Source organism: Rhamphochromis sp. 'chilingali', assembly GCF_963969265.1.
Source record: "Rhamphochromis sp. 'chilingali' genome assembly, chromosome: 13".
NCBI classification, from domain to species: domain Eukaryota; kingdom Metazoa; phylum Chordata; class Actinopteri; order Cichliformes; family Cichlidae; genus Rhamphochromis; species Rhamphochromis sp. 'chilingali'.
This window is the reverse complement of record NC_137940.1, coordinates 10,413,970-10,439,571: the sequence shown is the minus strand read 5'-3', so window position 1 is coordinate 10,439,571 and position 25,602 is coordinate 10,413,970. Positions and strand designations below refer to the sequence as shown.

General features: G+C 41.2%; 1 long non-coding RNA gene across 1 annotated transcript; it reads left to right on the top strand.

The window, feature by feature from the left end:
• Positions 1 to 360: 360 nt before the first annotated feature.
• LOC308408920 lies at positions 361 to 24,441 on the top strand. The gene is made up of 5 exons (XR_013973871.1): positions 361 to 954; positions 1,330 to 1,415; positions 17,839 to 18,001; positions 22,099 to 22,212; positions 22,334 to 24,441. It is a non-coding gene; the product is annotated as an uncharacterized lncRNA (long non-coding RNA).
• Positions 24,442 to 25,602: the final 1,161 nt, after the last annotated feature.

Below are 25,602 nucleotides of genomic sequence, written 5' to 3'. Positions count from 1 at the left end.
CATCATCATCATCATCATCATCAGTGCTGTGGGGATGAGAGTGGTTACTGGACTAACTTCAGTTCAGTTCAGTTTTTTCTGTCTTGCTGGTTTACGTAACCTGCACTGGAGATTAACAGGCATGTCACTGCTGCCTGATTCGCTGGAAAACTCCTCCTCCTCTGTCCTCCTGGAAGAGCCTTCAGCCTCAGTGTGCAAATGGCATGAGGGCACAAGTTTTTAAAGACTCTGACATTCACTAAGGAGCTTAATTAAGAAACTTTATTCCCGCATTTGTTTCCTGTTTGCTTCCAACAACCCTTAAAATCGTATTTGTCTGTGTCATGGTTTGCTGTGCGGCAGGCAGGCAGGATGCAGTATCCAAACGCAGGAATCACACACAGGAAATTTAACTGAAAGCGGAAGCTTTATTGCTGGAAATATCTACTACGAATACAAAACAAAACTCAAAACTTAAGCTAAGACACTAGAAGACAAACCACGAACTGGGAACTAGGAATTACATAGAAAAAGGAGGGAAGAAACATAGCAGAGTAAGGGTATGACACAACAACTAACAGAGAGAATCACAGGCCTTAAATACATTAGCAGGACATCGAGAGGATGGGGAACAGGTAGTAACACAGCTGGGACAAATCAGACCTAACGAGACAAGAGAAGCAAAACCAGACAGTCAATGGCGTGTCCAGCGGGGTGGCCTGGGGGGGCACAGGCCACCCCCCCAACCAGACTGGCCACCCCAGGTGCCACCCCAAAGGTAAAACAATAAAATTCAATCAAATGTACGATTATGTTTTCACGGTGAAGCTCAGATATCCGAGTGTAAGTGAATGCAGCATCGGCTTCTGCGCTATGTGCATCACGTTAGCAAAGGTAGGAGAGCCAAGCACGAAAGACGGCACTGCAGGAAACAATTTTTCGGTGAAAGAAAATGAAGACAGAATAAATGTCCCGGTAAGTAATATTAAGTTTGTTGAGTTTAGTAAACTTCGGTGAAATTAGAATACCAAGGAAAAAATAACACTTAAAGAATTATTTCAGCCGTCGTATATTTCAGACAGTATGCTACTGAGGGCAGCTAACATAAGAGTTATGAGTTATAAGATATAATCTAAGTCGTAACATTGCTGTATGGAGCTGCAGATTTGGTTGCAGGTTAACATTGCTGGACTGGCCATCGGGCATACCGGGCATATGCCCGGTGGCTTATTTTTTTTAAATTTTTTTTGTAATGGCATGAACAATGACAGGTGGTGGGCTGGCCAGATGCTGGCAGATGTGTAAAAATAACTCAGTTGTTTGGTGGTGTCTATGGCGGGGCTTCCACAGAGGCCAGCAGGTGGATGAGGGAATGGAGGCAGGAGGAGAGACCCGAAGCAGCCGCCAGTCCGAGTGTCAGGTGAACTGAACTTCAGGTAAGAAGTTATGACCTGCAGTCTATCTGGGTCAGATATAAACTAAGTTTAGGTGCAGTTTATTTTCGTTGTGCTGACTTTTTACTGTCAGTTGCAATAACTCGTACTGCGTTCTAGCCAGCTTGATGGAGTTTTTAGGTGGGTGATGTTACTGATAGTGAACTTTATTTTATTCATAAGGTTAGTAGAGTTGCCAACGGCTCCTTAAAAAAATGGGATGGTCCCTCATTCAGAGAAAATATTACACGTTTCGTATTGAGCTGAGAAGAGACGCAGTTTGTCCCGGACTTTAGCTAGAATGGAAAAAGACACAAAGCTGGAGTTATTCTGTCTTTATGCTGCACAGCTGCCTCTTCTTCTCTCATTCTCTCCCCTCTCCCTCTCCTGTTTCTACTTCAATCATAAAACTGATCAATGATCAGCTGATCGGCTTCTCTCTTGTTTGTTTATCACTCACTTTGCGCCAGAAAGAGGAAACCTGCAGATGTCGCGCTAAACAACAGCAGCACGTTTAAGCTTGATCAGCTGTTGTTAGAATGTATTTAATATTAATTTCTAGTATCAGCTGATGTTTGCTGGAGCCACAGCTGTAAAGCTGCTGGTCATGATGTCAGTTTGGATATGTGGTGAGAGGGAAACATGAAGATGAAACCAGGAGATGTCCTTACTGAACCATCAGAGCTGAACAGGTGATGGAGAAACAGGTTTACCTTTTAGGTGACATGAATGAGTTGAAGGGAAGTTATGAACTGTTTCTGAGAGACAAATAACACCAGGATCCTTTTCTAAGCAGCTGACAGCTGGTAACTGTGCAGGGGCGGGTCTAGGAAGTTTTTGCCAGGGGGCCAGGTAGGGCATTAACAGGGAAAGGGGGCACAAAGAAATACTTTTCTTTCTTATTCTCATTTAAAATATCTCGCTTTTATTAAATAATTATCTAAATCTTACAACCAAAGTTTTTATCTGACGTAAAATGTATAGAAATCATACATATACCAAAAAGACTGTACATCACTGTCACAACAGCATTTGTTTTCATTCAAAGTCTTTATGGCTTTAATACCTGGTGGGCCGGTCTGTAGTCAAAATGCCAGATTTTCTGTCCCAGTCCAGCCCTGCAGGTTAATACTGGCAGTGTCACCATGCCAGCTGACTGTATTTCATCATCAGCCAGTGTTGTTCTTCATACATCAATATTACCAAAGTTTACCATAAGGCAGCATAGAAAGTATTTACTTGCTTTCAGGTTTTATTCAAATGTTAGTCTTTTCAGTTGTTTCTCCACTTTTTTCCTGTTTCAAAATCAAACACCAGTTTGTGAGAAGATTATCTTCTTTTTTTAACAGGCAGATAAAGTTTTGCATTGGCATTGGCTAATTTGTCAATTGTTTGTTACAAATGTTCGTATTTTAATATTAAAAAATGTTTTTGCCCAAAACATATGTGCAGTATATGTCAGTAAAAATACTATGCAAATATTGCTGTCCTTGAATGCTGAGTAAACACTGACAAAGCACTGATTGTATCTCTTGTACTTTATCAACGCAGTATCTAAAAACTTTGCACCGTAGTGGTTAAAATCTCATTCTAATAAGAGTTAAAAGTGCATTTGGTTATTAGGTTTATAGGATTATTGAATTATGGTTAACGGTTGGTAGAATTTTTTTTAAACATTATCTGCCAATTACATCTGCCACCCTTCTCCAAATCTGTGCCCCTACCTGGCCCCCCCAACAAAAATTTTCTAGACACGCCACTGCAGACAGTGCACACAGGACATGGATTATCAAAGTAAAACAGGAAACACAGACGGAAACTCAGGACACACAAGCTTAACACAGTAACTGGGAAGACGTAGGAACATAGGTGACTAGACATGAAACTTGTTGAAGATTTCCACGTCCCTGTTATGAGGCTGTGAGACCGAAAGCTTTAATGTTTAAATGGGTCCAGTTTAAAGTTTGAGAGCACTGAAGTGCAACCATCATGTTAGAAAGGTAGAGAGTGAACTCAGGGATTAATTAACTGGAGTTAAAATGTTTATTTTGCAGCTGTTTGTGCAAAATCGACAAATTATTAATTTTTTTATGCTTAATGCATTTTTATTATCATCTTATTTGCAACAGTGCTGCATTTTACTTTATTTATTTTTTAAATAGAGTTTAGTCACAATTTTATCATTATCATCTGACTGTGTCTCTGATTGGAGTAGGTGGCACTCATAGGGATCGTGAAACACTCTCTTTTATGTGAGTGTGCACCGAGCCTGAAGCAGAGAACCTGGGTTAACAGAAAGTTAATAACCACCATTGTGATACCGTTATCTCTGACTGGGGCTTCAGGTTTTGTTGAGCCAGGTAATACAAAGAAAGCCCTGTTGTTTTAAACTTCATTTGTTCCACACAACTCGGGCCAAATTAACTCTGTATGTTTCTTAGGACTGTCAGCATGTGATCGTTCATCGTTTTATGTTTCCTATAATTTCCTATAATTTCTAAACTTACAGGTTAGCATGGAAAAATATTTTTCTGACTTTTTAACTTGTTGATGATACATTTTCTTTCTCTTTTCTCTAAATTATTTTATGCGAATAGTTAAATACTCTACTGATTTTCCCTACGTGGTTAAAAACTTCCAGAAATTTTTCCCACAGGCTGTGAGAAAAATAGAAGAAGACACAGCAGCATAATTTGAACATTTATTGTGAAAACTTTGATTTAAAACAGAAACATTATTTTAAATATAACGTGTTTGTGTGTAATAGCAGCGGTGTAAATGTGGGTGTGTTAGCATTGTGAAGGTTGTTTGGGAGGATAAACTTAAGTAAACTCAACAAAGGGATGTAGCATCTTGGGTGTAGTTGAATGTGGCCATCGTGCCTTAAATACCAGTTAGTCTGATCATCCCACACCAGCAGGTGTAGCTCTAAGGCCTCAATTATACACTAAAAACAGGCAGGCACATGGACATCCGCAGACTTGCAGATGCTGGAAAGTATAATCCTGGCCTGAGCTGAAGGTGTTGGGGATACTGTGTTGAGAGCTCAGAGTCTATGGGAGATGAGCGTCCTTCTGTTCATCCCTGCTTTTATAACATTGCTGCTCAAATTCGTGACAATCCAAAATTACCCTCAAGCCACCAGGAAATGTCCTGATTGGCCAGCCTGCCACTGAAGATGACTTACCTGTTTGAATTTTTCATGTTCCCAACGGTTACTTGGCTTGCCAGCTCTTGAAGTCGCTAAACTTCACTGACGTGTCACAGTCTCTGGTTGCATCACTGCCGATCGTTTCTTCCTGACCACAGAAGGTCTCGTTTTTTGAAAGTCTCTTTTCCTGTCACAAATCCATCCACTGAAAGCATCACAGCTACAATCCAAAAGTGTTTTTTAATTTTAAGTGTTTAAGCTCTCTGGATTTTTGTTTCCTTTGTAAAGCTTCGACCCATCCACATTGATCAACTTTCATATTAATGCACTTGTAGCTAGATTTAGAAATAAAGACTTGAGTTATAGAGAGGATAACATCCTTCATGCAACTGCCTGACTGACGAGGAAAAACTGTCCTGGTAGTGCAGGACCCAGGTGGGAAGACAGGTGAACAGGTGGATGGATTTCTGGTTTCTGTGCAGTGAATTGTAGGATTTTCTTTGGATTGGATTCTTTGCATAATTAGCAGGTGTTTTTAACTTTGCACTCCATCTTGTTGTGGACATGGTCACTTCTGCCTTAAAAAAGAAAGCAGTTCAGAGGTGGCCAACGTCACAATTCAAGCTTCACAAACCAATGGATGGCTTCATCCATCTTTTATATACAGTCTGTGCTCATGACCCCTTCTTTCCCTCTTGTGATTCCTTGTCCTTTTAATGCTTCCCTAAAGTTCTTCTTCCTCTCACAGGGACAGTAACGATGCCATTAAGATGCATTTTAATGGTGGGAGTGATTGTTAAATTGAGGATTTAAATGAGCTAACATGTTAGTTACATGGGTGCGTATCCTCCTCCTCCTCCTCGGTCTGTAAACCGCTCTGACTCTGCTTCTCGTCCTCTAACAGCCAGTTAAAAAGCTTCGACACACTTGAAGCTTCTCAGTATCCTCAGTGAGGAGTTAACAAGCTGACCCCCCACCCTCCTCGGCCTGAAAGGAGGAGAGTCTGTCGGTTCGAGTGCTCCCTCTTTATCCTCCGTCCTTCCACTGATCACTGGAGTGTGATGTCAGCAGGACGTCGCCTGCGCTCATTGTGTGGGACACTTTTTTTTATTGGATAAGTGGAGCGGCTTCCTTTGTGCCTTGGAGCCTGAGGTGGCCTGTTGGGCTCTTAATCACCGGCCCTCTGAGGTGCGCTGCGTTCAGGGGGCAGCAGATAAAGGAGTGCCGCCTCATTCAGGCCGAGCTGTTGATCTACCAGCTCATTGTCCTCTCCTCCACACCTCGGCCGGCCAAAGGTAAACAAATGGCAAACAAAAGGCGGAGCTTCAGAGCCCAGCCGCCGCTGAGGGAGCCCCCCATGGCTACGAGTTCCCTTGAGTCTACTTTCAGAAGTTCTGTTTCTCTCCTTTGTTCATTTTGAATCCTTTTAAAGGTAGAAAACACAAAGCTCAACGGCCGTCTTTGGATTCCTGCTTATCGAGTCTTTGTTGTGAAGCCGAGCAGCGCTCTGATGTCAGCACAACCTCCACTTAGCACGTTCTGCTAAAACAGTCCTGTTTGCAGGAAAGACTTAAGCCTTCAAACTGCCTCTGCATCACCTCTTCTGGACTTTGACTATCAGAGTCACACATGTTTAACTGATATCACTTTGAAATGAGGTGAGGAGGTCTCAGTTGGTTAAAATGCCTGTTGCCTCATCTCCTCTCTTCTCGTGGCTCGTCCTCCTTTCAGATCTTTAGGAGGAACAAACGTGAAGAGAGGAGGCAAGGACACAAATGGAGGATGTATGAACTGAGAAATGAGAGAAACTAGCTACAGTTACAGAGAGGGAGAGAAGAGGCAGACCAGCTCTGCGGGAAAGCACCTGATGCCCACCTGATGAATCTCCTTAGTGACACCTCTCTGTCTTTACCCCCCAAACCTTCTCCTCCATCTGTCTGCCTTACTCTTCCTGGCAACAATAACACACTCAGAGCTTAACTTCATTATAAATCAATGTTTCGTTCATACATTGTTACTACAAACCAGTTTGTTGTAGACACTTTAGATTCAAAGTTCACAAAATAGTTTCTAATTCAATGAAAACATTTAGACTTAAATTTAATTTTTAATTACCAGGCATTCAGCTTCTCACAGTGTTTCAACCAAAGGGTTACGACCCAACTTGGGGTCAGCTGATAAACAAAAAGGGTCCTGCCTGCTTTCTAGTATGTTGATAGCTGCTTTAAAAACTTGAACCTGTCACTTTGGTTTGGGCTTTTTCTCGTTTTTAATCATCATTTGACCCCTGGGATTATTGTGGGACCTTCAGGGGGGTCCTGACCCCAAAGCTGGGATCCATGGATCTAAAGAGTTTGAGAGGATTAACTCAAATCCTGGCAAGACTTTATCTCCTTTTTCTCTCTCCTTCTGTCTTTTTTGTTGTTTTCCTGCTTTTCTTTGTTTACTTCTTCACCTGCTCATTAAAAAAATATTTAACATGTTGAACTAACCAGTCTCTCTGTGGACTTTGCTTCACCTGAGCACATTTTACAGCATCTTTAGTTTAGTTTTTACATTTTTTTCTCATTTGTTGCATCTTTTTTTCCCTGTTGAATCTTTCCAAACTTTCCCAGACATCTAATTTCTTTCTCATTCTGTGTATTTAAAACCAGATTCGCCCCCCTCACCCTCTCTTCTCACCCCTACATGCCTTTAATCCCCTCTCTATAGTCTCCCCACACTCCCTCTCTTTAACTCTATTCTTTCTCAGCCTCGCTTACTCTTTGGGGATCGGATCAGATTAGCGGTGTGATGATGAGCCATCGCTGCCGTCGTGTGACCAAACTGCAGCTTTGCTGTCGGATCGTGTGTTTAATTCAACAAGTCACATTTCTATGTTTGAAAGGTTAAAGACATTTAAAGTATCCTGATTCGACACCTTCACCTTCTGTAGCCAACAGAATACATTTTCTTTCATTGAGTAATTGCTGACTTTTGGGTCTTGCTGCTGGGAACTATTTATTGTAACTCTGATTAATTTGGAAGAGGAAAGTTTCATTTATGTGTGCTGGGATTAATAACATTTTCATCAAACGTGACTTCACTTTCAAAGAATGTAAAGTAGCAGAAATATTGATGAAAATTATCTGGCAATTCAAATATTAGTTGTCGTGTTGTTTGTAACTGGAGGAAACTATTTGTCTCAAATGTATGTGCTTGTCTTGTGTGATTGTTTTTCTTCACAGCTGTGACACTGACTTTTGTAACACAAACTAGTATTTCCTCCCCCCCCCCCCCCCCCCCCCCGTCTCACTTCTGTACAGATGTGATATTTGATGTTTATTATTGTTGGTTTGTGTCACAGTATGCAGAAGCAGACTGTATGAATTGTGAATAGTAGACCCAAATGCAGACACAAAAGAATGAGGCAGCATGAGGTAATGAGGCAGATTTTTAAAAAGTGCAATCAAAAGGCAAGCAAACTGATGCAAAACTAAACATTAACCTAAACTGGGAGAACTAAAAAAACAATATGAAGAACCTGGACGAACCTGGACATGAAACTTGGAAACATGGCAAGAAACAACAGACAACCTGACAAGGAATGAATGAAAACAAACAGACTAAATACAGTGAGGCAAAAAAGTATTTAGTCAGCCACCGATTGTGCAAGTTCCCCCACTTAAAATGATGACAGAGGTCAGTAATTTGCACCAGAGGTACACTTCAACTGTGAGAGACAGAATGTGAAAAAAAATCCATGAATCCACATGGTAGGATTTGTAAAGAATTTATTCGTAAATTAGGGTGGAAAATAAGTATTTGGTCACCTCAAACAAGGAAAATCTCTGGCTCTCACAGACCTGTAACGTCTTCTGTAAGAAGCTTTTCTGTCCCCCACTCGTTACCTGTATGAATGGCACCTGTTTGAACTCATCATCTGTATAAAAGACACCTGTCCACAGCCTCAAACAGTCAGACCCCAAACTCCGCCATGGCCAAGACCAAAGAGCTTTCGAAGGACACCAGGAAAAGTATTGTAGACCTGCACCAGACTGGGAAGAGTGAATCTACAATAGGCAAGCAGCTTGGTGTGAAAAAATCAACTGTGGGAGCAATCATCAGAAAATGGAAGACATACAAGACCACTGATAATCTCCCTCGATCTGGGGCTCCACGCAAGATCTCATCCCGTGGGGTCAAAATGATCATGAGAACAGTGAGCAAAGATCCCAGAACCACACGGGGGGACCTGGTGAATGACCTGCAGAGAGCTGGGACCAAAGTAACAAAGGTCACCATCAGTAACACACTACAACGGCAGGGAATCAAATCCCGCAGTGCCAGACGTGTTCCGCTGCTGAAGCCAGTGCATGTCCAGGCCCGTCTGAAGTTTGCCAGAGAGCACATGGATGATACAGCAGAGGATTGGGAGAATGTCATGTGGTCAGATGAAACCAAAGTAGAACTTTTTGGTATAAACTCAACTCGTCGTGTTTGGAGGAAGAAGAATACTGAGTTGCATCCCAAGAACACCATACCTACTGTGAAGCATGGGGGTGGAAACATCATGCTATGGGGCTGTTTTTCTGCCAAGGGGACAGGACGACTGATCCGTGTTAAGGACAGAATGAATGGGGCCATGTATCGTGAGATTTTGAGCCAAAACCTCCTTCCATCAGTGAGAACTTTGAAGATGAAACGAGGCTGGGTCTTCCAACATGACAATGATCCAAAACACACCGCCCGGGCAACAAAGGAGTGGCTCCGTAAGAAGCATTTGAAAGTCCTGGAGTGGCCTAGCCAGTCTCCAGACCTCAGCCCCATAGAAAATCTGTGGCGGGAGTTGAAAGTCCGTGTTGCTCGGCGACAGCCCCAAAGCATCACTGCTCTCAAGAAGATCTGCATGGAGGAATGGGCCAAAATACCAGCTACTGTGTGTGCAAACCTGGTAAAGACCTATAGTAAACGTTTGACCTCTGTTATTGCCAACAAAGGTTATGTTACAAAGTATTGAGTTGTATTTTTGTTATTGACCAAATACTTATTTTCCACCCTGATTTACGAATAAATTCTTTACAAATCCTACCATGTGGATTCATGGATTTTTTTTTTTCACATTCTGTCTCTCACAGTTGAAGTGTACCTCTGGTGCAAATTACTGACCTCTGTCATCATTTTAAGTGGGGGAACTTGCACAATCGGTGGCTGACTAAATACTTTTTTGCCCCACTGTACACACAGGAGGTGATCAGCGGAAGTAGAAACACATGGTGAAACAGCTGACACAAATGAACATGAAAACGTCACCGGGGAAGAGTAAAACTAAACACAGAAACACAAGACTTTCAAAATATAACAGGAAACATGGAGCGATGAAGACACGACAAACAAGTTTGATAACATGAAACACGCAGACAAGAAACACGACATATTGACACTGAGAAGACAAGAGAAAGACTTATAAATCAGGAGTTATAAAAGTAGTAAAATTAGAATGAAACTAACAGTGGCAACACAAGAACTCAACATATTTCCAACAATATCAGGAAACAGAAATACAAAACAAACTGAAACTGCTGTGTCCCAGCCCCTGACAGATTTGTGTCTGCTGAATAAAATTAACTGCAGATAAACATGTTTGGAAAAAAGACAAAGAAATATATTTAAAAAAAAAAACTGATTTAAAGACATTCACATGAGGCACGTCAGGCAGCTGGTGAGTGCTGAGACTCTTTCAGAGTCATCGGGTAGAACAGCAATGGAAATAACTATTTCACATTTCACTGCATGTATCTCTTGGGTATTAATGTCTCAGTTTTAGATGGGAGTTGTTTCAAAACCAGGTGTATTCCAAACTAATAGTATGTGGCACCTATGATGAATTAAAACAAAGATAATAATGACCAAAAATGATTCCCACACTCATGATTATGTAAGCTATTGTATGTGGAATATACATAATGTGCCTAAATCAAAGACAGGTAAACAAATATAAGCTTGTGACACGAACATTTCAGTGGTTTGTGTCCAAATGATGAGTTTCTGATCTCTTAATTCATCACAGAGTACATACTAGAGATGGACCGATCCGATATTACGTATCGGTATGGGTCCGATACTGACCTAAATTACTGGATCGGATATCGGAGAAAAATAAAAAATGTAATCCGATCCATTAAATATCACGAAAGCACCTCACAAAACTTGCAACACGCCGTAACTCGCCTCAGAACGTTAGCACGTCGGAGCAGTATGCATCACGTGATAGAGCAGCTGTGGCATGCGGGACCTGTCGGTGGTCTGGATAGCATGTGGAGCTTCGCTAGCAGCCCGGCATTTCATCTCCGACAAAGTTATCCCGAGAGAAGTAAAGCAAGTGTGTAAGTCCATCTCTGAATGTTTGTAAAGCATTCCTGCGTTAAGCTTAACAAACGATATATGGAGCGACTGCCTCTTCTTGCAGCTACTTCATTCATGAAACTGCTTGATGATCAGCTGATCGGCTTTTCTGTCGCGAGTCCGTCTGTCTTGTTTGTTTTTGGCCCACTTTGCACCAGAAAGAGGAAACCAGTGGATAAACAACAGCAGCACGTTTAAGCTTGATAAGCTGTTATTAGCATTTATTTAATATTACTTTCTACACCAGGATCTTTTTCTACGTAGCTGACGCTGGTAACTGTGCAGGGGCGGATCTAGCAAAGTTTAGCCAGGGGGGCCGATAGGGCATTAACAGGGAAAAGGGGGCACAAAGACATACTTTTCTTTCTTATTCTCATTTAAAATGTCTAGCTTTTAATAAATAATTATCTGACACCCAAAGTTTTAATTTGATGTAAAATATATAGAAGTCCATTACTGTATATAGTAACTATTAAGTCTAATATATATACCTAACTAATATATAAGCTATAGTACTAATATGTAAGCTATAGTACTTTTTCCTTTGGGAAGGTACCATCTGTGCAGTCTGCAATTTTGTTGAAGAAAGATGTTGAATCTATTTAATATTTTAATATATTGAAAAATAATTGATTTCTGTGCATTTTTTTTCACACTGCATCAAATTAAGGTTGATTACGTCGATTAAGCATCATGAGGTGGAGCGTGAGGGGTGGTTCCCTATTTTTTATTTATTTATTTTTGTTGCTGGGAGTTGGAACCCTATTAGTTAGGTTGCTTAATATTTACACTAAGTACTCTTTAAAATACCAGAATAGGGAGGATGGTGTAGGTTTGAGTTTATTAGATTGATCAGTATTGCTGAACTATGAAATTTTTTTTTGCATACAGGTATAACAGAATAGCTTTAGTGTAGTTGTTGTTTTAAACTTGAGTATGAACTTATACAAAATGCAGCAAGATATTTTAAAAAACAGTTTTGTTGATTAAAAAAACACTATATCGGATTCATATCGGTATCGGCAGATATCCAAATTTATGATATCGGTATCGGACATAAAAAAGTGGTATCGTGCCATCTCTAATACATACTATTGAAAGTTAACTGGTACATTTATATTATTTGGCTAATAACAACAACAAAACTGCATTAATACTGTGTAAAAAATGTTTTATGAGCACCTTTGTCCTGCAGCTGTTATTCTGTTACACTAAGTGAACTTTAGACAACATTCATTCAGCTTCAGGCTCAGAACATTCAGTCAAAACAAAACAGAGATTACACCAAAGAACTGTTTCAATTCAGCACATGCATGAATGCAGAAGAGTACAATAATATTGAATGGGTTGCATTGTTGTATTTTGTCATGTTTCTCAGGTCTTTGTCTGAATTTCTACGAACATTATTGCTAAGGATTGTCTTATTGCATTGGAGTCACACTGGGTTAAATATGTACACTTGGGTTTTAAGGGGTATTTATTATTTTCTTCTTTTTTTTGGGTTGTATGGAAGCCCCAAACGCAATTTCATTGTTCTTGACAATGACAATAAATAAATAAATACTAATACTGTCATGCGGCGGCTGTGTGAAGGCAAGAGAGGACCCAAATGCACGGCTCTAGACACACGGGGATGAACTCAAAGGCCGGTCTTTATTAACAGGAACATAAGAAGTCATACAAAACTATACTGGGAGCAACTAAAAGCTGAGGCGCTGGGAAGACACGGAAAATGCACACAACCTAGAGGGACGACGCAACACAGAACAAAGGGACACTCTGACATAAATACACAGAAGGTAACGAGGGAAGTGGGAACACACGGGGAACACAGCTGAAGACAATTACTTATGGCCGAGCAGGGAGGACACGAAACTGACGATACTGACACCAAGATGTGGACCTTAAACACAACACAGTACACAGAGATGAGCACGGAGAGAGAGAGGCAGAGAGAGAGGCAGAGAAGAAGGATGAATACGAGGGGATGAGGAGAACACAGAACACATAGGATGGGAACACGGTACCAGAGCAAACACCACAATAAAAACATGGACACAGGGGGAATCCAAATACCAAACCAAACAATCCAATGGACATAAGAAACAAAATACAAAACTACAGAAAAACTAAGAACACTGGGTCAAAATGACCCAGGACCATGACAAATACTAAATACTAAGAGTCATGTACGGACAAGAAAGTGTCATCTCCAAAAAAGGCCACTCTCATATTTAATCGGAAATTGAAGACCTGCCATTAAAAATAACATCAATATATGTTATAATCAGCTGAGTTTATTTTTTGCATACTGCAGCTTGGTGTTGCTTTCAGCGGACAGTATGGAGATATTTCATAATGATGCATTCATGGTTCAGGTGTAAATAAAGTTTTTTAAGTTTACTGTGATCCACTATGTTGGACTGGTGCAGAGCAGACATGGTGTCCATGGTCAGTGTTAGGTTACACCAGGGGTAACACACATCAGTTTACAATGAAGCTCATGATGCTGATTAGCTTTACTCACCAAAGTCTTCCTTTTATCCTTTTTTTAAGCCAGCCGTGACAGTTTTTGTGACTATTTCTTGGCGATTCTTTTCTCCACAATGCACCGTAACACTTGATCCTATGGGTTCCCTCATCTCCCACTTTAACCCCTGTAATTAATCTACAGAAGCCATCATGTTGAGCTGCGCCGAGTCGATGTTTCACTTCTGCAGGATGTTCTGATTAAGACATGGAATAAGTGCTTTAAGTTGAAGAAGTTTGTGTTGATGTGAGGATATTATAATTACAGACCGACTTCAGGACTCTTCATGTTATCAAAGGCGTATGAAACTGAAATGCAAATCCAAAGTGCATGTGACACAAAAATTAAAGATTCAAACCACAATTAATGTATTTTTATTTTTAAAACATTGATGTAATTAACTCTAATTATCAAATGGGCTCTGTGATTTTGTTGTTTTTTAATAATCCTTGAGTGCTGTACTTTTTTTCTTTATCCTTCGTTTTCATTCAAGAGAACATTTCCTATGATTAAAATCATGTGACCTGCTGGGGTTCACCCCCTCCCATTTGCACATGTTGCACATTCATTTAACTGTGTCTGCTTTAATCCATAATGGGGCATTTATACGTCTAGATGAGGTGTGAATGACAGTTTAAGTGATGCTCTGTCTGATGTGTTGTTTCTCTGCAGCAGAGTTGAGTCAGTGCTGCAGAGTAATGAGCAGTGAGCATGTTTTGTTCAATAGATTTAACCAGAGAATTATCACAACAAATGAATGGTTACACACACACACACACACACACACACACACACACACACACACACACACACACACACACACACACACATTTGACCTGAAAAACACCATGATGACAAACTGCACACACTGAGCCATCTGCCGCTCAGATACATCAGCACTGTTTCCAAATGTGGTCGGAGGGCCACACGAGGCCCCGCTGAGGGCTGCCTGGGGTCCTTCACACAACAAAACACACAACGGTGATGCTGAAATACAAAACCGCATGAGAGAATCATTCGAAGAAGAATTAATAGCCTTGTTGGAAAGAGACTTCCTTTGTTTTGGCTGAGTGAATTTAAGAAAGAACCAAAAACACAAAAAGACTCATTTTCAGTCATGAGCAGATTAGAAATGTCATCATCATAACAAAAACTGATATAAAAAACAGTAACAATAACAAACACACAAAAGGTTTAAAACTGCCTCCACACCAAGCCCTGGACCAGAAGGACATGTGGACCCAGATTAGTTTGTAATATTTTCAGTTTTTCTCATAAAATTGTTTTGTACTTATGAAGATGTGATGCAAATTTTGCCTGGTCTTAAAACAGTAAACAGACATTCTTCCTGACATTCCTGGACCCAGATCTGGACTGACTTCCAAGGTTGTGCCAAGCCCCACCCCTGGGAGCATTTTCATGCAAATCTGTCCTTATGTTGTAGATAAATGTTAACAAACAGGCAACCAACAGAACAAATCACAAAACTTAAAGTTAAATATAAGTTTCAGCTCGATACATCACAATTAAATATGAAACAAAACCATAGACACCACCCAGTAGTTTCTCTCCTCTGCATTTTTAAGCCTATGCCTTAGTGTTTTGATACAAACACGACTAAATTCACAGCCCAAGAAAACGGCTTTATTTATCTCTAACTAGCATAAGCTTTTCTGAGATTTCTGATCAGCAACTCAACACAATGGAAAACTGAATGCACTGAATGCCTTGTTGATACCAGCTCCAAGTTTGTATATAATAAAGTTTCAATTGACACTTTGCGCCAGCGCCTCTGTTCCTGACTGTCTGCATGGCTTCTCAATGAGATTTAGATATCGAGGAAGTTTTAAAAAGCTAGTTAAGTGCTATTCAGCTGCCCTCAAAGGGAAAGCATTGAAAAAGCCAAAACGAGAGTGTAAAGAGCATCGCGGCGGGGGTTTGTGGAGAAGCGAAACATCGGCATTATGGCACGGATGCCATCTCCTGAGCCGCACAGAAAGCCCTCCCCAGCTGGCAGCGCAGAGTCCGTCGGCTGAAGGCTTTCACTCTGGGACAAAAGCTATCTAATTGAGAACAAACTGTCAGTGAAAGAGACGAGACCGTGACCGGAGAGGGGGCCGCTCCGGGCCGCAGGCCAGCTCCGGAGGCCCCGGGCTCAGTCTATCGCCGGGCCTCGGCCCCTTCGGGCTCCTCGGACCTCTTGTGACTGACACAAGAGGCCACGGAGGATAACACGCGCAGCGGCCCGACACAAAGGCCTTTCAGAGCAGACACAGTCCAAACTCAGCCGACTGTCAAGCGTGAAGAGGAGGAGGAGGAGGAGAGGCTGAAAGGACGTGGATACAGATAAGTGTGAGGTCTTAGGAAAAGGAGGGAGCATGCATCTCTGCAGGGTCCTGAAATCAGAGCGACTCTGCACATCTGCAGCTCATCCTCATTAAAGGAAGTAGTTTCAAGTCGATAGTGAAGGTCATACATGAAAAACCCTCAGTGATTTTTAGAGCCTGCCATAGTTTTTGTTTGAACGTTGTCCAAGAACAAAATAACTCTGGATTTTAAAAAACAAAAACACAAGGTGGTTTTATTTTGATGATTTTTTCCTCGACTGGGAGTGTGCTGAAAATAAAACAGTTTTCTGGAATGTGTGTCCAGAATAATTTGGGTTCCTGAAATTAAATATGACTCTTTTTGAACCTTAAAAACACATTTGTAATTGTATAGAGAATATTTGTAGCTCTGAAAATAACAATATTGAATTTAATGCCTGAATCGGAATCATGATAAATTGTTGTTTTAGCTCTTTTACAAACTAGACTCAACATCAAGGGTATCTGGCTAATTCTTCTTACTGTTCATTTGGGGAAAAGGGTAAATTTAACCTGTGTTTGGACACTTGTGTGACTGCAGGATTGTATTATTCAACAGGTGAATGTTCCACAGGTTTGATTCCCTGCAGTCTTGCGGTGACCCTTCTGCATTTTTACCCGTTCCTCTCCAGCTCCTTGCTGTCCTTTTACCCATGTTTTTGTGGAGGATCTTCTCTCTAGCCTCATGCTCCACTGCTGCAATGTTTGGCGTGTGAGATGAAAAGCCGCTCCACCACCAACAGAGCTGAATGGTCATTGTGAGGTTCACAAAGGCGGCTGCAGGGGAACACAAGACTCACTCGTCTCAATGGTTCACTTTGGGAGCTCAGACAAAGGCGTAAAAAACACAGATAGAGGCTCCAAAAGAGAAGCACCACTCGAATCTGAGGGACTCATCTGGGATTGTGCTCTCTGTTAAAGACGCCATCAATCACCCCATCAGTCGTGCTCCGGCTGACTTGATTTACATGTTCACACAGAAGCATCAATCATCCCAAACCTGCAGAAGTGTTCCCAAAAAGCTGAGAGGGAAAGTTTACCTCACCTGACCTGCCACCTTCACTTAGCATCATGAGGTTGTGGTGCGTTTAGGCGCTAAAATGTTGTCAGGAGCGAAGCGGACATGTCGTTCAGGATGAAAACAAATCCCACACTTTGAGTCTTGGTCAGTGTTTGCAGGAGACGGCTTGGTTAGACCTGTTGTGCATGAAAATTACAAATCTGACAGGATAAATGACAGTATTTTAAAAAAAAATACAATCACAATAGATAAGGGTGGTATTTCTTATCTCCTTATGTTTTCCAGCAGAGCCCTGATGACTTCATAAGCACAGGAGACATGCACATGGAAATTTCAGGGCTGAAGAACACATTTAAGCTCCGTTTGAAACTCAAACCAAATCAATTTTACACCCACTCCAAGTCGTCTTCTTCTTCTGTTGGCTACTCTCTTTAGAGGTCGCTACAGTGGGTCATCCAGCTCACCATATCCCAGCATCCTCCTCTGTCACTCAGGCTTTCAAGCTTTTTTTAAACAATCAGCTCTGAGTGTCAGTATTACAGGATCTATCATAGCTTCAGTTAAATGCTCCAGTTTAATGTCTGTGGTGTCGTTGAACAGAAACAAACATTGATATCCTGCAAGTTTGATCTGTTTCTGATCGTTCTCTGAAGAAAACTTTAAAAAGTGCATTTTGGGTAAATTTTCAAGGCTCGTATTATCATGTTGCATAAGTAGTTGCCCACAAGAGGTTAGAGCATATGAAAGGCCTCCCTTTCACCTACATTTAGACACCAAGATCATCTAAATCCTTCTAGCTCAAAGCAATTTTCTAATAGAGTCGTTTTATGGATCATTCAGTGTCTGAGTTTGACCTATGAAAGTTGACCAAAAAGTTACATGTTTCTGCATGTGTTTGAACCCAGACTGAGATGAGATATCCCTGCTTTGGGTAGATCTCTAATGCAGTGGCTTTCGTTTTATTTCCGGAGCAGTCCCACTCAAAAAGCTGACATGATGAGTGGAGAGCGAGCAGGCAGAGGAGGGGCTGGGTGGAAACCTGCAGACAGACAAACGAGGAGCACGAGTAGAGCCAGGAGGAAAGAAAAGTGTTGCCTGTGTTCAGTGAGCACATGTGCCGATCTTCAAATACTGCAGGTAAAAGACGCGCCTCACAAACACAGAGGAAGCTAACCTGTGACACACTGGCCGACAGTCAAAGAAAAGTGGTTCAGGAATAAACTTTTAAAAGAAAATGTCCAGTTAAACTAAAGAAGAATCTTAAAATTTTAAATTCAGCTAAATTTTGGCTAAGTTACATGAAATTTGTGAATTAATTGGTGACACTTAAATCCCACATGCTTTGGTCTGTTAGTTTTGTTAGTTTGCTACTGGAGCTGTGTCTGTTAAGTGATGTGAAGCCAAGCGCACTTTAACCGAGTGCATGGTTCACTATTGAAGTTCAAACATTTGACCGGTGTGCTGTGGTGAGACCAACTCGACCATGTTGTGCTGAAGTTAGTGTGAAAATGGTGCAAAACGTTTTTCCAGATTTTACTACGTTTCATGTGGCATGCAACAACCCGTGAGCTACACTTTTCTCTTCTTCTGTGGTGTATGTAAACTTACATTAATTAGGCGTTGTATGTATGACATCCTATCCACAATTATAATATATTTGAAAACAGAAAAGAATTTAAAGTTTTTATTTATTTATTTTGCTTTAGTTGTGAAGGCACCATGTGACTATCCTCCTCACTGCTGCTGATATAATGATGCTTTGCAGTGAGACTTACTGAACACATCCATGTGGTTTCAGTCCTGAACAGGTGAATCAGGTTTTGAATATTAATCAGACACTGATAATTATAATAATAAAAAATGTGAACATTTCTGAGTAGCCTTGTGACAAACCCGTCATACCGAAGACTGGAATGAATATAAAGTAAAACTAATAAACTAAGACATATTAGTAAAAACACACTGAGGAGTAAATTGAGGACAGAGGACTAAATAGAAATTATAAACAGAGACACAGGCGCACATCGATCCAACAGACAGGAAGTAAAAACTGAAAGAAGATGCACAAGAGAAAACCAACTTTGAGAGTATAACAAGTAATAGAAGCACAGAGACAGAGGGACACTGGGTAGAGGAGAGAATAAGATCCCAAAACTCAAAGCCAGGAAAAAAAAGAGTAAAATCAAAACCAGGACCACATTTTAAATTTTTAACAAAAACCCAGAAACTCATTCGTAAAGAGGTCAGACCATGAGTCGGCATGAGGGAATGAGAGTGTGTGATAAACCTGCAAACACAGGCACAGCAAAACGCATGGATAAGACCTGAGAGATCATTTTAGTTCAGCACAAAACGTTTTGTGTGTAATTATCTGAAAGAACGCGAATCTGAGGGACTCTTGGAGATTGCTCTGCTCCAGCCTGAAGTATGTTGATGTCCACCGCTTGCAGAAGCAGCGGTCGTTTGTTTTGGAAACAAACAGCACATTTTTCTTGTGCGTCCTGTCAGCAAGGACGGACGGACGGAGGAGAAGGACGAAGCAGTGATTATTCCTCCCTCAGAGTCCTCCCATCTGTCCCCGTTTCTGCTGGCCTCAGCCTCTTTCACTGCGACTGACAGGAGGGGGGTCCACCTCACCTCTCTTCCACCCCCCCCTCCCCCCCATACACACACAAACACACACACACGCATATACACACCTCATCCCACCAAACCCCACCCCGCAGACCCCCGATTGTGTTCCTGTGCACCAAAGCACTCTTCTATAGCTTTTTGATTGGCTTTCAATCCCCACACCACTGACAAGGTTCTGTATGGGAGGAGTGTGTGTGTGTGTGTGTGTGTGTGTGTGTGTGTGTGTGTGTGTGTGTGTGTGTGTGTGTGTGTGTGTGGTGGGCTTACTAAGGAGATTTAGTGAAGGGCAAGGGGGGCACAGAGGTGATTTTTCAGGGGGAGGAGGAGGACGAAAGTAAAAACTGGGACAGATGGGGCTGATTGTTGCTCTTTACGCAAATTAAGGAGCGAGACATCTGCAGAGAGACGGAGTGGCCGACCAAGGCAATTAAGACAGAGGAGAGAGAGTCCGTTCCACAAGTGAGAATACGTTCAGTTCACAGTCAAACCCTGAAACAAGAAAACAGCAAATTTATGCAAAAATTTAAAAAACAGCCCTGACAATTCTGAAAATGCCTTATTTGAGAGTGGCTCTGAGCTTAGCTGCCTTTGACCCTTCGCAGTTTTCCTCGCTGTCCAAATAACTCATTTAGCAAAGTCTGAAATGGAATTCATTAGTGTGTGTGCAGCTTTCTTCTTCAAAGAGTCCAGAATAAAAAGAGTTTAGAGTAAAACGTCCAACTAATGGGAAAACTTCAGAGATCACCTTAAACGACTTCCTTCAGATCACACACTTTTTTATGTGGCATCATCCTTTTCATCACATCTAACAATCTTTTAATCATTTGTGTATCATTTTTAAAAGTTTCTTGTATAATTTTTCACTTTTAATTGCATTAAATTTAATAACCATGAAACTTGAAACTCAGATTTTAAAGGTGCTTTATGATTAAATGTATTATTATAATAACTCGATCATTTTGATATTAGATGCAATGCTTTTCTGCCCCTTTGTGTTCTTGGTGCGTGCGCACACACACACACTCCTCCATTGTAATGTGAGCCTGATTGAATCTCTGCATCTCTCACACTTGTTGACGTTGTTCTTGCGCAATGTCTGCATGTCCTTTTTTTAAACCACAGCAACAGAAAATCCTGCTCTGTGATTGGCCGGGAGCAACAGCATCTCCTCCAGCTCAATCCAGTGAAAGGATTCAGATTCATTCATTTCATTTCAGTTTTCACAAACACACAAGCTTTGCTTCCAAGAAGAAAGCATCACAAGCTGAAATCTTGAGTTACATTTTATAAATCTTGAATGTATAAACGTGTGAAACCATGGCACCTTTTGAGCAGATTTGATAAATTAAAAACCTGCAGGAGGTTTAAGCTCAGCGTAAATCCGCAACCAAGTCGGTCTCTAAAAAGAAATTCTCAGAGCGTACAGCAGGAAATTTGTGAAAACTTTCCTTTTAACTTTTTCTGAAGCTCTGATCTCAAATTTGGGGTAAAGCTGGTGAAAACAGGATGTCCACTGAGAGATACAAAGTTGCAGCTGGCCTCAGAGCCTTCTGGAGGTGCATCTAAAGATGACCTTGATGAGGTATGATTATAATTCATAATTTTAAAGGACCTTAAAATAACTTTCAAGTTAACTCTATCGCCCAGAAAATAAATGGAGTAAAATAAGTGGTCAAAAAAAACAAGCTGGAAGTGGTGGAGAGCGGAACTCCAGAAGACAATGGGAGACGAGAAAAAGGGAAGCAAGGAAAGTGATACACCAAAGCACCTGGCAAAAATGAAACACAAGACAACACAAGAAAAGAATTACTAAAAATAAAAATACCAATCAAATCTCAACGACAAGACCTTGAGATCACAGTAACTACAGAAGTTTGCCTGCTGTGTGTCAGGTGTGAGACAGGAAAACCGCCACAATGCTGTCCAGCAACAGAGTTAACATTTTTAACCGTGCTAAGTAACATCCCAATAAAATCCCAGAATTTCAACCACAAAAACTGGAGCTCAGACTTTTTGAATGATTTGTCAATACAATTAACCTCCCAGCAGCCGTATTACTGGTCAGATAAAAGGCTCCAACAGCACAAAGGGGTCCAGAGGTCCAGTTCAGGGACTGCAATTAGCTGAGGTGAAGCCAGCAGACAGCTAGCAGCTACAGCTGGCTGTCAGTCAAAGAGGCCACGCCCCTAATATTGCAACCATTAATTGGACTCTTCCAGCTACAGTAAGTGCAGCAGAGCTGAAGCAGGAAGTTAGTGATGGTTTAATTTCCCTTTAAAGTCATGTGGTTAGACCTGCTGGTTTGTTCCTGACCTTCTTGTGAGTTCTTGTGACTCTTTCCTGTTGAACTTCCTGTTTTGTGTCAGAAAAGATGACCAAACTACTAAAAAAAGAGCTGCAAAGCTAAATGAATCAACCTGCATGTCTTGTGAAAAGAAAAGCAGAAGAGGCAGGAGGAGAGTGATGGAAGAGAGGAGCAGCTCAGCTCTCTGCAGCGATCAGTCGCAGCATAGGCGAGCAGTGTGCTGGATTTAATGTGAGCTTTCTTCCCTTTTTGTCTCTGCTTGTTTTGTTTGTTCCACTGGCGCACACACTTGGAGACCTTGTGTGACAAAGCAAGGTCATCGGCAGGATTACAGCCGTCGGACGCTGCTCTTATTGGACCGTTTGGAGCTGCAGCAGCAGCGGAAGAAGAAGAAAACCTTAGCCATAGGGTAATCTTCAAAATAAAGTTTAAGCCATCAGTTATTCTGCGTGTTTTGTAATGACACTGTTTTTGTTGTAAAGTGGGTCCGACAGTCTGAACTCATGAATTCTCCTTTGTTTCATATGTAGGTTTGCAGACTGACACACAAGCGTGAACAAAGACTGAATCTCTGCTGCTGAATCGTTAATCCCAAACAAGGCCTGAGCCTCTTCATTCACTGTCAGCAGAGCAACAATACAACAGCCCCCTCCACCCCCAGAATGTCTAAACACGCACACACACTCACTTCTAAAAACACTGTAAATCATCAACTACAGCATGCCCCAGCTTTATTAGGTGCTGAGTTTTCACAATGTTGCTCTCCTAATGGGATTTTTACCATCAATCTGAACATGTAATCTAGTTACACTGGCTGTAAGGGTCACATTTTGAATGACTCTTTGACTTTTCATTTTTAACATGGCCTGTAAGTGTGATATAGACTCTCTGCTGCAGGAAGCATGCTATATTTGCAACCTGTTGCCCTTCATTTTATTAAAACAACCAAATGAAGCCCAGCTGTGAAGTTACGGCATCTCAAAATGCCTCATTCTGTTGAGGAAATCTGAACGCATTCAGATGGTGATGCACAAAAATCGGGTTATAATCGGCTGCTAACTCATATGTAGTCAGTAAATGTTTTTTCTGTTTAATCCAGTAACAAATTGAAGCAATTTCCCCGTCTCCTTCATTAGATCATCAAACAGTGACAGAGCTGAATGTAACGAGAGTCACAAACTGCAGTGTGCTTGGATTGTGAGATAAGAAAGAGACAAAGTGCAGGACGGACAGTTTCCAAAAAAGAAGAGCCAGACATAAATCTGATAAGCAAAGATTCAAAGACACAAGGAAGCCAGAAACACTACCGTATCCCTGTAGTGTACCCCAATGATAGGTGACAATCCATAAGTAAAAACCATGTTTTTTACATTATTTTTAAATATTTTAAACCATTAAACCCCTCCCACATTCTTGTAAACCCTCTCTGCACTCTTAAACACTTTTGAGACACATCCTTATGAAAAGTTATCATCCAAGCCAAGAGCCTCGACCAGGTTTCTGCTCATCACTGATTCAGATGAACCGTGGCTTTAGTTTTTGTTCGCGCTCCTGCCACCCATGCACATACCCAACGGCCCCATCTTTGCCACAATACCCTCCCGGGGAGCTCTGCTTTACCCTCAAACTCTGTTATCTGTAACTGTCACATACAGAGTAGCCCAAAGCTTTCAGTTGTTGATCAGACACAAGTGAAATGTGAAAATGGTGCATGATACTCTGCCATTCGTACTTCCTGAAAAGGCTGCAGCTGGAAAGTGATGAATGTTTGCAGATATCCAGAACTTCCTTCGCATGATCTGGATCACGATACCAAGCGCCCCCCTTCTCTCTTCCAATCTGGTGGCTTGAGCACCTCGTCTGACACATCTTTTCCCAGCAGGTCAGTCACCTCCGAGCGTGGGGACACAAAACACAAACCCTGGAGTCAAAAGGGTGTCGAGAGAGACAGAAAGAAAGGAGAGAATTCCTCCTCAGTCCAGAGATAAGAGCCCTTTGTTATCTCCGTGTTGCCTCACAGGAAGCTTTTGTGAACGGACTCAGAGGTGATATTAACTCTCCGAGCTAGGATCACTTCTCTCTCCAGACACTGTGCCATTAATCCAGAATCACAGAGAAAGATCTGGAATAAGAGCGAGCCGAGTGCAACCAAATCCGGTGGTTCACTTCTGAGTTCAGGAAACACATGAGCCCCGAATGCCTTTAACCTTTTTATTAGTTACACCTGTGAGTTTGATAGTGCAGCAGGTAATGAAAAATCATCTGCTAACACAAACTAAAAGGCTTCATTCCTGTTTACGATTAAATCTCATTGCTAAATATTTCAGTCCAGCACCGGATGCACTCAGTAATTAGCTTACTTCATGGTGATTGATAATCTATCCACTAAATAAATAATTTCAACAGATTAAACTACAAAATGTTTGTATTCTGCTGTAGATTTCTCAGTGCTTAAATAGTTTGCTAGATTTCTTAATACATTTTTTAATGCTAGACTTATTGATTAATAAAAAATACAAAATTCTTGATAGATTCAATTGACTGATTTATTAAAAAACTTCATAGACTCCTTGATCAATACACTTAAATAGATTTCTTCATAGGTGATTTTACAACAGGTTTTTTAACTAGCTTGATTTGACAATAGATCCCTTCATGCATCTTGATAGACATCTCGATCTTGATAGATTTCTTCATCGCCTTCTCGGTCGATTTCTTGATAATTAAACTTTTTGATGAACTAATTGATCAACTGGTTTCTTTGTGTGTTTATTCTTTATTTGATATTTGATAAATCAGTCTACCTATATATAAATGGATGCTTTTATATGTTAACTCTCTGAAGGTCAGTTTTTTATACTGATCCCTAAGTTTCAGTTTTTTTAAACTTTACACCTCATTCTTCTACCTGTATTGAGAACAAACCTTTTCCATTTTCAATTCTCAAAGCATTTTTTCGTCATATGAACAAAGCTTTTGCCCCAAATTAACTGTAAATTACCAGTTTGACATGTTAAAGCCCGGGAGAGGAAAACTGATAAACCAAGCAGGTGTTTTACCACCAACGAGGTCTCTGCAGAAATGTGCTGTGGTTTAAAGAGATGAGGGGACTTTCTGGAAGCTAAATCAGCTTCACTCTGCTCAGCAGCAGCTTTAATGAATCCTTCTGGGATCCTTTCACACTTGTAAAGGAGCCGGTGGGAGCGAGGAGGTTTTAACAAGCTCTGTTTGTTCATGAAGGAGGCTCCGGCGTGATGATCTGCTCTCAGCTCGGAGATAATACCGAGGGCAAACGGCACACAGAAAGGACCGGCCTGATTGGGAGTGAAGAGCTGTTAATGAGATGGAGGCTGCTGGTGGAGAGTCGGCGTATTGTGCTGAAGGGTGGTCCGAGGACACGGAGCCGGGTTCAAGAGGCCAAGACCATCTCACTGAGAAACCATTTTTTTTATGACCAGGAAAAACTGAACAGGTTCTACAGCAGAGACAAAGAGTAGCATCACGTCGAAGCAAAACTCTGATGGCTTAAAGAACATTTTCAAAGTCATGCTCCTCAGACGGCAAACAGCTGAGGTCACTGACGAGCTTCAGGTGCTTGGACAACTGATGGAATCAAAGAAAGAAAGACATTTACCAGAAAACCAAATAACATTAAGATAAGAAATGATTCAGGTTTACGTATATTTGATCTTCATTTAGCTCATTCTTGGAGGATTTTTGAAATCACAGAAATCTGGTGTGTAGCAGACGAGAACATGAAGAAAAATAAAGACAAATAAACCTCAAATCCATCAGAAAG